The sequence below is a fragment of the Peromyscus maniculatus genome, chromosome 3 (assembly GCF_049852395.1).
Source record: "Peromyscus maniculatus bairdii isolate BWxNUB_F1_BW_parent chromosome 3, HU_Pman_BW_mat_3.1, whole genome shotgun sequence".
Lineage (NCBI taxonomy): Eukaryota > Metazoa > Chordata > Mammalia > Rodentia > Cricetidae > Peromyscus > Peromyscus maniculatus.
Genome location: NC_134854.1, coordinates 66988261 through 67000719, shown reverse-complemented (window position 1 = coordinate 67000719; position 12459 = coordinate 66988261). Strand labels below are relative to the sequence as shown.

At 44.7% G+C, this 12459-nt stretch overlaps 1 pseudogene; it reads right to left on the bottom strand.

Annotated features, from left to right (window-relative positions):
* Window positions 1–6145: 6145 nt before the first annotated feature.
* LOC102909947 (complement component 1 Q subcomponent-binding protein, mitochondrial-like) lies at window positions 6146–12199 on the bottom strand (annotated as a pseudogene).
* Between the last annotated feature and the right edge of the window lie 260 nt (window positions 12200–12459).

Below are 12459 nucleotides of genomic sequence, written 5' to 3'. Positions count from 1 at the left end.
TTCTCCAATTTCTTCCTTCAGTGCCTTAAAGTTTTGTCATACAAGACTCACTTGCTTGGTTAGAGTTACCCCAAGATGTTTTATATTATTTGAGACTATTGTGAAAGGTGTTGTTTCCCTAATTTTTTTTTGTCTGTCTGTCATTTGAATATAGGAGGGCTACTGATTTTTGTGAGTTGGTTTGTATCCAGCTACTTTGCTGAAAGTGTTTAGCTGTATTTAGTTTCCTGGTAGAATTTTTAGGGTCCTTATGTATACTATCATGTCATCTGCAAATAAAGATGCTTTGACTTCTTCCTTTCCAATTTGTATCCCTTTGATCTCCTTCAGTTGTCTTATTGCTCTAGGGAAGACCTCAGGTGCAGTATTTAGTAGGTGTGGAGAGAGTGAACAACCTTGTCTTAGTGGAATTTCTTTTGAGTTTCTCTCCATGTAAGTTGATGTTGGCTGTGGGCTTGCTGCCTGTATTATGTTGAGGTATATCCCTTGTATCCCTAATCTCTCCTGGACTTTTATTACAAAGGGATATTGGATTTTGTGAAAGACTGGCCTTTTCTGCATCTAATGAGGTGGTCATGTGGTTTTTTTCTCTCAGTTTGTTTATATGGTGGATTACAGTTATCCATTTACATATGTGAACCATCCCTGAATCTCTGGGATGAAGCCTACTTGATCATGGTGGGTGATCTTTTTGATGTGTTCTTGGATTCAGTTTGCAAGTTTTTATTGAGTAGTTTTGCATTTTTGTTCATAAGGAAAATGGGTCTGTAATTCTCTTTATTGGGTTTTTATGTGGTCTGAGTGTCAAGGTTGTTGGGTTTTTATATGGTTTGAGTGTCAAGGTAGCTGTGGCATCATAAAATGAATTGGGCAGTGTTCCTCCTGTTAATATTTTATGGAGTAATTTGAGGAGCATTGGCATTAACTTTTCTTTGAAAGTCTGGGAGAATTCTGTGCTAAAACTATCTGGCCCTGGGCTTTTTTGTTTTTGTTTGTTTGTTTGTTTGTTTGTTTCAGTACTTTTAATTACTGCTTCTGTTTCACTAAGCTTTATAGGTCTTTTTACATTGCTCATCTGATCTTGATTTAACTTTGTTAAATGATACATATAGAGAAAATTACCCATTTATTTTAGATTTTCAATTTGGTGTAGAACAGGATTGTTTTTGTTTTGTTTTGTTTTTTGTTTTTTTGTTTTTTGTTTTGTTTTGTTTTGTTTTTCGAGACAGGGTCTCTCTGTGTAGCTTTGCGCCTTTCCTGGAGCTCACTTGGTAGCCCAGGCTGGCCTCGAACTCACAGAGATCCGCCTGCCTCTGCCTCCCGAGTGCTGTGATTAAAGGCGTGCGCCACCAACGCCCGGCTTGTTTTGTTTTTGAGACAGAGTTTCTCCATGTAGCCCTGCTTGTCCTGGAACTCTCTCTGTACACCAGGCTGACCGTAAACTTAAAGAGATCTGCCTGCCTCTGCCTCCTGAGTGCTGGGATTAAAAGCATGTACTGCCAGATGAAGTACAGGTTTTTTAAAGTATGTCCTTATGATTCTCTGGATTTCCTCAGTGTCTGTTGTTATGTCCTTTTCATTCCTAATTTTGTTACTTTGTATGTTCTCTCTCTGCCTTTCAGTTAATTTGGATAAGGGTTTGTCAATATTTTTGATTTATCTCAAAAAACCAACTCTTTATTTCATTGATTCTTTGTATTGTTTTTGTTTGTTTCTATTTTATTGATTTCAGCCCTAAGTTTGATTATTTCTTGCTGTCTACTCCTTTTGGATGTTATTTTTTCTTTCTATTCTAGAGCTTTCAGGTGGGCTGTAACGCGAATCTTTTTTTTAAAAAAAAAAAAAGTTTTATTTATCTATTATTTACACAGAAGAGGGTGCCAGATCTCATTACATATGGTTGTGAGCCACCATGTGGGTGCTGGGAATTGAACTCAGGACCTCTGGAAGAGCAGTCGGTGCTCTTAACCTCTGAGCCATCTCTCCAGCCCTGTAGTGTGAATCTTAAAATGTCTTATTAATGAAAAACCCAGAGCCAGATATTGGGGTAAATTCTGAAAGGTCAGAGAGACAGAACAAGCACAGCCAACCTCCCCTCCCCAACTCAGATATTAAAATGGTTACACCAGCTTGTTTCTTACATCCATTTGCTTGGAATATCTTTTTCCATCCTTTTACCTTGAGGTGATCTCTATCCTTGATATTAAGGTATGTTTCTTATATGCAGCAGAAGGATGGATCCTGTTTTTATGTCCATTCTGTAAATCCATGTCTTTTTATTGGCAGAATTAAGACCATTGCTGTTGAGAGATAAAAATGAGCAGTGTTTTTTGATTCCTATTATTTTGTTGTTGTTGTTGTTGTTGTTGTGGTGGTGGTGGTGGTGGTGGTGGTGGTGGTGGTGGTGGTGGTGATTGTGGTGGTGGTGGTGGTGGTGGTGGTGGTGGTGGTGATTGTGGTGGTGGTGGTGTGTGTGTGTGTGTGTGTGTGTTTACTCTTTTGGTTTGCTCATCTGGGATTATTTATTCCTTGTGTTTTCTTGGTTGTAGCTAACCTCTTTTGGTTGGAATTTTCCTTCTAGAGCCTTCTGTAGGGGGCTGGATTTGTAGATAGATATTGCTTAAATTTGGTTTTGTCATGGAATATCTTGTTTTCTTCATCTATTGTGATTGGATGTTTTGCTGGATATGGTAGTCTCGACATCCATCTGTGGTATTTTGGAGACAGATGTAGAATATCTGTCCAGGATCTGTTCTGGTTTTTAGCCTCTCCATTGAAAATTCAGATGTTATTCTAATAAGTCTGCCTTTCTATGTTACTTGGTCTTTTTCCTTGAATCCCATAATATTCTGTCTTTGTTCTGTATGTTTAGTATTTTGATTATTATGTGCTGTGGGGAATTTCTTTTCTGGTCCAGTCTATTTGGTTTTCTGAATACTTACTTCTTCTACCTTGATAGGCATCTCCTTCTTTTGATTAGGAAAATTTTCTTCTATGATTTTGTTAAATCTCTTCTGTGCCTTTGACCTGAGTTTCTTCTCCTTCTTTTATTCCTATTATCCTTAGAATTGGTCTTTTCATAATGTCCCATATTTCCTGGATGTTTTGTGCCAGGCTTTTTTTAGATCTAACATTTTCTTTGACAGATTTATGTATTTCTTTTATTGTGCCTTCATTGCCTGAAATTCTCTCTTCCATCTCTTGTAATCTGTTGGTGAGGCTTGCCTCTGAGGTTCCTGTTCAAGTTCCTAAAATTTTCATTTCCAGATTTCCCTCAGTTTGGGTTTTCTTTATTGATTCTTTTTTCATTTTAAGATCTTGAACTGCTTTATTCATTTCCTTTCACTATTTATTTGTATTTTCATTGATTTTTTTAAGGGACTTTTTCATTTCCTCTTTAAGAACACCATACTTGATTTTATGTGTTGCGGGGCATCAAACGCAGGGCTTTCTGCATGTCAGGCAAGCGCTCTACCAGCAGAGCTACAGACCTACATTTCTCAATCTTAAACAACATTTTGTGATAAGACTGTCACATCCACTCATAACTGTTCTTTCTCTGGCAATTTCTAGCTTAAAGTATGATGGGAAAACAATAGGGTTCTGGCATCGGGAGAGGTCCAGATGTTGATTTCCCCGATCCCCGGCTGTGTGACTTAAAGTAAGTTCATTAGCCTTTCTGGGGAGTAAGTGTTCTCAAGCCATGGAGAAGAGATTCTAATGGAGTTACGGGCAGGTTCAGGGTGGTAGTAGCAGCACTCCCTTTGACACCATGTTTGAGGGGGGAATCTTCTGGGACACATTCCCGTGCTTTTCTGTATCTGTTGGTATTAGTTTACTGCACACACTATAACAAAATACCCCAAACTTCAGGTCAGAGCAGACAGCACTGAGAGATAAAACAAAACACACTCAACATTTGTAAGGTTATCAGGTATCAAGGCATCTCAAGATATCAAGACTGAAGAGAAGCAGCAGGTGGGCTGACTGCGCAGTGCCAGCATCTGAGGAAGAGCACAGGCCACAGACAGGTGCTGACAGAGAACCAGAAGAGCCTGCCTGGATACCTCAGTTCACGTAGGCTCTGCCTTCTGAGCTCCTGAAGCTGGCCCTCCACCCACAGAGCCCCACACTCAGGGGAAGAGAAGATTGGACAAAATGGGGTAACAGCAGCAAAGAGACAAACCTTCCAGATGAAAGCAGGAAGCAGCCAGCGAGCTGCCACATGAGCACAGAGCAAGACCGAAAGGGAAAAGGCCATTAGACGGAAGACTCTCCCTGCAGGTCAGGAAGTGCTCCCACTTCCACCCCATGAAAAGCTGAAGGAAAGCATGAAGGCCTAACTTACTCACAGCTACTGCACAGGGAAAGAAGAAAGGGAGGAAGTGATGCCTTCTGGATGTCAGCACCCTTGAAGAAGTCACGCCCCAGAACACTTGCCATGAATGGTTGGTGCTGCCCCATCCCTGCCCTTAACTATGCACTCACTGCCCTACAGGTCCCCTGGCTCAGAAGCCAGTGGGTCCTCTGCTAAGGAATGCATGAGCTGAGGTGAAGGTGTTGGCAGAACGGTGACCTTATCTGAGGCTCTGGGTCCTTTCCTAAACTCCCTGGCTGTTGGGAGGATTCTGTGACTGTAGACTAAGGCTGCCTACTCCTGTCACATAGCCCTCTCCATGACAGGCAGGTGCTTCTTTACAGCCAATAGCAGAGGGTCCTGGCTGCTGGGGCCTTCCCTGCCTTCCTCTGACTGCTAGTTAGCCTCTCAGGGTAAAGGAGTCACCTGATCAGGCGAGGCCCACCCAGGGCCTCATGATGAACTTCAAGCCAACTGATGCGAGCCTGAAGTACATTCGCAGCCCCCTCCTCTGCCACAGACTGCAGTCCCACCGTGTAATCAAATAGTATTTCATATGACAGGCCTTTCCGTACTTGAGAGACAGGATCGCACGTGGTACGGAAACTAGAGAGGGACTGTATCGGAATGTAATTTTCCTTTACTTTCTCTAGTGGTTATCACTGATTATCAACTCGACAGGATCTAGAATCATCTGGGAGATGAATCTCTGGGCATGTCTGTGAGGGAGTTTCTAAATTTAGTTGAAATGAAAAGGCCCACCCTGAATATGGGGGAGGCACCATTCCATGGGCTGGGGCCCAGGACTGACTAAAAGGGAGAAAGTAGCTTGATCACTGGCTAAGTGTCTCTCCTTCCTGTCTGTGGATGAGTGTGACTGGCCACCTCAAGCTCCTGCCACCATCCCTTCTCCAGCACAGTGGACTCAAACTGTAAGCCAGAACAAGCCCTTCTTTCCCTAAGTTCCTTTAGGCAGCTGTCTGATTAACAGCAATTGTAACTAACACACTTTCATCCTTTATTCCTTCATTCATTCATTCATTCATTCATTGCGATGCTGAAGTTGAACTCGTGGCCTTGTGTGTATTAGACAAACGCTCTGCTGGTGGGCAGTATCCCAGTCTAGAATGTGTTTTCTTAAAAAAGAACGGATGGCATTAGGAAAAATGACACAAGATGCAGACAGAGCAGTGGAAGTGGAAGTCGACAGAAATAAATAGAAACAATTCATGAAGCTTGAATTAGAGTAAACACAAGGCCAGGTAAGTGTAGAAGGGGGGATCCCAAGGAAAGAGAAGGGGGGGAAGGGAATTTAAGAAAATCTAGCGGTGGAGCTGGAGAGAAGCTCACTGGTTAGCTGTGGGCGCTGCTCTTCCAGAGGACTGGAGTTGGGCTCCCAGCACCCACAGCAGGTGGCTCACAGCCCCCTGTAACTCCAGCTCCAGGGGATCCAGTGCCCCCTCAACTCCACGGGCACCTGCACGCTCATGTGCATGTGCCCACATGTATGCATGTATGCATACAATAAACATAAAAAGTAAATCTTGAAACTAGAAAGGGGACAAAGAAGAAGGAAACGGATCCAGGAGTACAGCAGATAGCACAGAGGAAGTGCACACAGGGACAGGCGCCCCTGAGGAGGAGGAGGAGGAGGAGGAGGAGGAGGAGGAGGAGGAGGAGCGCCGAAGCAGGGAGGACAAAGGCCCCAAACTGAAGGAAGAAATGTCAAAAAAAAAAAAAAAAACCCTAGGAGATAAACCCCCTAGGAGATAAACTCAACTTATCGTCTATCGTTATGTTTTACAAAAATCTACAAGTAATACATTTGTACAGGGGAAAAACCAATAGTAAATGGACGTGTAAGAGCAATAATGTAAACTTGCTTTTTTCCTCCCATGATATTAGGATGACAGCCATTTCAAAGCATGATTCTGATGTCAAGGCAGCTTTTGTTCACTGGTCAAAGCTTGCCAGTTAAATTAAAACCCTCAGTCTCTGATAGTTCTAATGGTTCTTGACAAAACTTTTGAGGTTCTCAAGAAAGGTGATTTGTTCTTGGTGCTCTAGGGCTCTACTGGGCTCCACCAACTCATCCACAAAAGTGCTGTTCTCCCATCTGTCTGCAAGGAAATCCATCAGGGCATGCAAGGCCCAGTCCAGGGAGTCTGCGTTGAGTGTGTAATTGAGTAGTATCCTTCCACTGAGAGTCACGGGGCCTGGAAGCTAACTTTCTTGATAGAGAAAATAAGTATCACTCTTGGCCTCTTCTTGTCCCATCTCTCATCAGGATAGTGACAGTCCAATACAAGGGACTTCTTACCATCACTCTTTTGAACTTAAACCACAACGCTGCTAGTTAATGGCAGCTCCAGCTCCTCTTCAGCCTTCTGCCCTTGTGAGGTCTCTTTCTCACCATCAGATGTTGGAGAGATGCTGTTGTTGATGTTGAAAGTGACAATGATCTTTTCTCCAGCGACTTTGCCCAATAATATAGCCTTTGTCCTGTTCACTTCCAGCTCCCAATCTCAGACATCTTAGGAAAGGACTTATGCTTCTGGGTTTTCTTTTCTTCCTTAATTCCATCAGTCAGGAATTCAACAAAGGCATTGTTAATTCGAGAAATCCACGGAGTCTGCTTAAAGGGTAAAGGAATTTATTAGGGAGGAAGACTCACTCCAGCATGGGAGATTGATCGTAGGGTCCTGGAAGGCCGAGGTACAGTCCAACACTGGTCTTCAGCCTGGGCCTGTCTCCACATCCAAACCCACAAGAGAGAGATGTAATTACCTGCTACATCCCTAGGGGCGGTGCTTCAAGGTCATAGACGGACCAGCTACCCTCTACACTTTTGTCTCCTTCGGTGTGCAGAGCACCACAGCCATTCACACAGGGTGCCAGGGGCTCCGGTGGCCGAAGCACCACGCCGAAGCACCAGTATGCTGAGCAGCCCTAAGGGCCAGAGGCCCAGCCACGGCGTGGGCTGCTGTTGCTGCCAGAGCGGCACAGCTGGGACCGCGACATGGAGGCCCATGGCTGCAGTGCCAGGGGCATGGGGCGCACCCTGAAAAACATTTAAATGAACATGTTGCAAGACAACACATGGGAACACTGAGCCATAAAGATCAACACCAAAGCATAGGCTAGTGGAGTGGCAGGACTTTAAGGGGACATTTTCAGAAATTGATTATACATACTTAAAAGAGTCATTATCAGAGTTTTCAACAGCAATGCTTCATACACAAGATAACATGGTTAAGGCACTTGGAGGAGATAGAACCAAAGGTCATCCCCTCCTCCTCCTCCTCTGCCTCCTCTCCCTCCTCCCCCTTCTCCCCCTCTATTGAGACAAAGTCTTCCTCTGTACCCTTGTTGCCCTAGAATTTGCTGTGTACCTCAGGCCTCAAACTTGTAGTGATCCTCACACCTCTGCCTCCTAAGGCCTGGGATTACAGGCCTGCACTGCCATACCCAGCTCTGGTGATTTCATACAGACTTAAAAAGTTCCTTTAAACATAAAGAACATACTTGGTGTCTCAGTTTACTTTTCTGTTTCTGTGATAAAATGCCCTCACCAGTGTTTGGGTTTATGGTTCCCGGGGGGATAAGAGCCATCATGGTGGCGGGGCATGTTCTCAAGTGTCAGGCATGGCCACAGGAGCAGGGAGCTGAGACTCACATCTTCCTCCACAGGCACAAAGCAGAGAGAGCAAATGCCAAGTAGGGCAAGGCCTGAAGCTCTCAAACTGCCCCAGTGACATCCTTCCTCTAGCAAGGCTTCACTTCCTAAACCTCTCCAAATAGTGCCATCAGCTGGGACCCAGTGTCCAAATACCACAGTCTAGGGGGACATTTCTCACCCAAGCCACCTCACTCGGATTGTTTCTTTTGTTTGCGTCTGGGATGGAAGCCAGGCCTTGTGCATGCAGAAGCATACTTTATCCAAAATGAAAATGCACATCCTATCTGCATGGGCAAACTGGAGAGCTGGTGTTCCCTGCTCTGTTTAAGGAATCTACTAAAAAATAGGCTTCAGAGGAATGAGCCTGACCATGTGGACTAAAGCTGAGTAATATAGGATCACTTGTAAAACTAAGAGAGGGGAAGGTTTGAAAGGCGAGACTGTGATCCAGTGATATGGTCTGAGCATTACTAAGGGAGGATGGAGACGGGTGTGTGAACCTGGTAAATGATGCGGTCCCGGGGGTGGAGCCATCCAGGCAAGTGCTCTGCCACTGAGCTCTACCCACATCCCTCACTGAGTGTTTTCAGTTTTCATATTTAACCTGTGTGTTTGAAAAGTTGTCCTGAGATACTCGGGGTAAACAAATGAGTCATTATGGGATGTTTCCCTTCCCTCCCTCCTTTCCCCTTATCTTAGCATGGAAGGAAGAAGATACAAGTAGAGTACAGAAACATTGAATAAAAGCCTGACTGTTCTCTGTGAACTCAAGACAGACAAACGGACAGTTGTGCGGGTCTGTTTTCTGTGGCTAAGAAGGCAGTGCTACAGCCCGGGGGCCTTTAAAGAAAACAAGTTTATGTTGGCTCATGGTTCTGTCCAAGGCCAAGGGGCCACATCTGGTGGTAGCTGTCTTGCTGGCAGTGTCCTGAGGCCATGTGAGCATCATGTGGCAAATTGGGGACTGAGTGTGTGTCTCTTTGGAAACGACTCACAGGACGGAATTTGAGATGGAAAATGAGGGGTGGACTTTTCCAACAGCGTCTTCCTCTAATGTGGTCTCTTGGGTGGGAAATGGAGTCCTGACTTCCATGTAATGAACCTTTAGGAGCTCAGAGAAGAGCTAGTTTAAAACTCAAACCAAGGAAACCAGATTAAAACACAACAGAACATAGCAATACCTTCATCAGAATTCCGCAAAAGTTTGGTTGCTAATTCTGCCCCTCATTGTGGTGGAAAAGAAACCCCTTGGCTTTCTGAGCCCAGTTGATACTGAGTTCCCACAGTAAAGGCCTCCATCCTCGATGACCACCCAGTGTGCATCCCTCAACTGTAGCCCCTCCCCACTACAACGGTCAGCAGGTGGAAGGTGCCTGGGGGCCTGCTGCACTGGTGCTGGGGGGCTGCACTGGTGCTGGGGGAGGGGCCTGCCGCACTGTTGGGGGGGGCTGCTGCACTGTTGGGGGGGCTGCTGCACTGGTGCCCGGGGGCCTGCTGCACTGGGGGGGGGGGCTGCTGCACTGGTGAGGGGGGGCTGCTGCACTGGTGGGCGGGGGCTGCTGCACTGGTGGGGGGGGCTGCTGCACTGGTGCTGGGAGGGGCTGCTACAGTGGTGCTGCGGGAGGGGCCTGCTGCACTGGTGTGGGGGGGGGGGCTGCCGCACTGGTGCCGGGACCGTGAACCCACCGAAGCCTGCGAGGTGAAAGGCAAGGTGGGAAAGAAAACAAGACACCAAAGGACAGCCACTTAGTGTCTGTGTTTGGGTCGTGATTGTACACAAGCCATCTTAACAAGGTAAACAAATAATCGACAGCTTAAGAGTTAAGAAACTTGTTATTCCACCCTCAGGAGATGGAAGCAAGAGTTCCAGGTCATCCTCCACAGTATAATGAGTCTGAGGCCAGCCTGGGCTATGTGAAACACTGTTTAAATAGATAAAGGAGATAAGAACAGTGAACCAAAGGCGCTTATGAGAACAAAGAAACAGCAACGACAACTATCTGTGTCCAGCTGCTCCCAGAGCAGCTGCCTTAACCCTGCCCTTTACTCTGAGCCTCCTGGGTTTGCCTTTGTGTCTCTTACTCTGGCCTTCTCAAGGGAAGGGCCCCACCCGTCACAACTGACCCTACTGCCCAGTCCAATAGCTAGTAATTTTGTGGGAGAGGGGAGGCTTCAGCGCCGCAGCATTTAAAGGGTTAAGTACAGAGACTCAGCTCTCTCAGGGCTCCACAGGTGTTCAGGTGAGACAGGTTGCTGCTCAAAGCTTTCCCAGTCAGTGGCTCAGGGCAAAGCTGAGGCCAGGGCAGTTTCTAGGGAGAGTGGATTTGAAATTCTGGAAGGCAGTGGATTTTACAGACTCACTATAGTGCTCCTAATCATCAGAGCAGGGCCCAACCTGAGCTCTGGGCTCAGCATTCACGTAGAGTAGCTCTCAACTGCCAATACCTACAGTTCCAGGAAGAGGGAACACCTCTGGTCTCCAAGTACACCTGCATGTGCACACGTGCACACACAAACAATTGAAAACAAAATAACTCTTAAAAAAAAGAAGAAAGACTTGGGCATGAATACTACTATAGGGCAAAGAGGAGCCTGAATGTAGTGGGAAGTACTTCCTGGTACCTCCCCGCTTCCTTTCCAGTCTTCCTGCAGCAAGTCAGACTGACAGTCAGCTTTGCGGGAGGAGGCCGCTGTTCACCCAGAGTCAATAACGACTCTGCAGCCAAATCTTTTTTTAATTTAATTAAAAAAAATTCTTTGAAAATTTCATTCATGTATGTAGAATATCTTGATCATATTCACCATTCATTCCCTTCCAATTCACCCCAGGACCCCCTCCCAACTTCATGTCCTCCTTTTAAAACTATATATTTATTACACAATATTTATTATAGATTTACTTTAACCCACCAAGTCCAGTTAGTGCTACTCATATGCACATGGGTTTAGGGCCATCCTCTGGGGATTAGGGAACCTACCAGTAACCACCCTCAAAGAAAATAACTCTTCCTCTGCAGCAGCCATCAACTATCAACACCTTCTCGATGAGGGGTGGAGCTTGGGAACTCCTCTCTTCTGCACCCTGGACTTTTTAACTGGCTTGATCTTGTGAAGACCTTGTTTAGGTAACCACAGCTGCTATGAGTTCATGCATGCAAGAGCCATGTTATGTTCAGCAGGCAGCATTTCACAGCCCTCTCCCCATCCTCTGGTTCTAATATTCTTTCTGCCTCCTCTTCTGAGGTGTTCTTTGATCCTTGTGTGTGATATATATAGATGCTCCATCAAAGGCTGAGCATTCAAAGTCACTTATTCTCAACACTTGAAACAGCAATGCATCTTTGGATTAACCACTATACCCACTACATAAAGAAGCTTCTCTGACCACAAATGAGAAAAGCACACACCTGTAGATATACATAGATACATTTAGAAGTCAGTTTGGCAACATGGTCTTTTAGAAAAAACAGTATCAGTAGGTTCTCCCCATTGGCCTACGATTTCCCTAGCCATTGGTTTAAAACATGTTTACAGTACCAGGTGTGAATTCCTTCCTGTGGAACAAGCCTCAAATCAGGACAGAACAACAACAAAAATGAAAATTACAGACCAATCTCCCTGATGAACATAGATGTAAAAATTCTTAATAAAATACTGATAAACCAAATTCAAAGTTGTATCAAAAAGATCATTTATCATTACTGGGTTGGTTTATTCCAGTGTATACAGGAATAGTTCAACATATGTAAATCAATAAATGTTATCCCTAACATAAATAGATTCAAAGATAGAGACCACATGATCTTTTCTTTAGATAAAGAAAAAAAACCTGACAAAATCCAACACCCCTTATGGTAACAGTCATGGAGAGGCTAGGAATAGAAGGAGCTTTCCTCACCATAATAAAGAGACTGAATACAACAAGCCTGTATCCAGCAACCTACTAAATGGAGAAAAACTCTGAGCACTCCTACTTAAGGTCAGGAATAAGACAAAGGTGTTCACTCTCTCCACTTCTATTCAGTACACGCTTGGACTCAGCCAGAGCAGTAAGACAAAACGAGGAAACAAGATGGGCACAAATAGGAAAAGAAGCCAGAGTGTCCCTATTAGTATATGATATGGTTCTATTCATAAGAACCTACAGCAGTGGTTCCCGACATTCCTAGTGCTATGACCCTTTAGTACAGTTCCTTATGTTCTAGTGACGACCCCCCCAAGCCATAAAATTATTTTCATTCCTACTTCATCACTGTAATTTTGTAACTGTTATGAATTGTAATGTAAATGTCTGATATGCAGCATGGTCTTAGGCAACCCCTATGAAAGGATCATCAACCCCCCAAAGAGGTCACGACCAATAGTTTGAGAACCACTATTTTAAATTCTCCAGCACTCTTAGAACTAATAAATACTTTCAGCA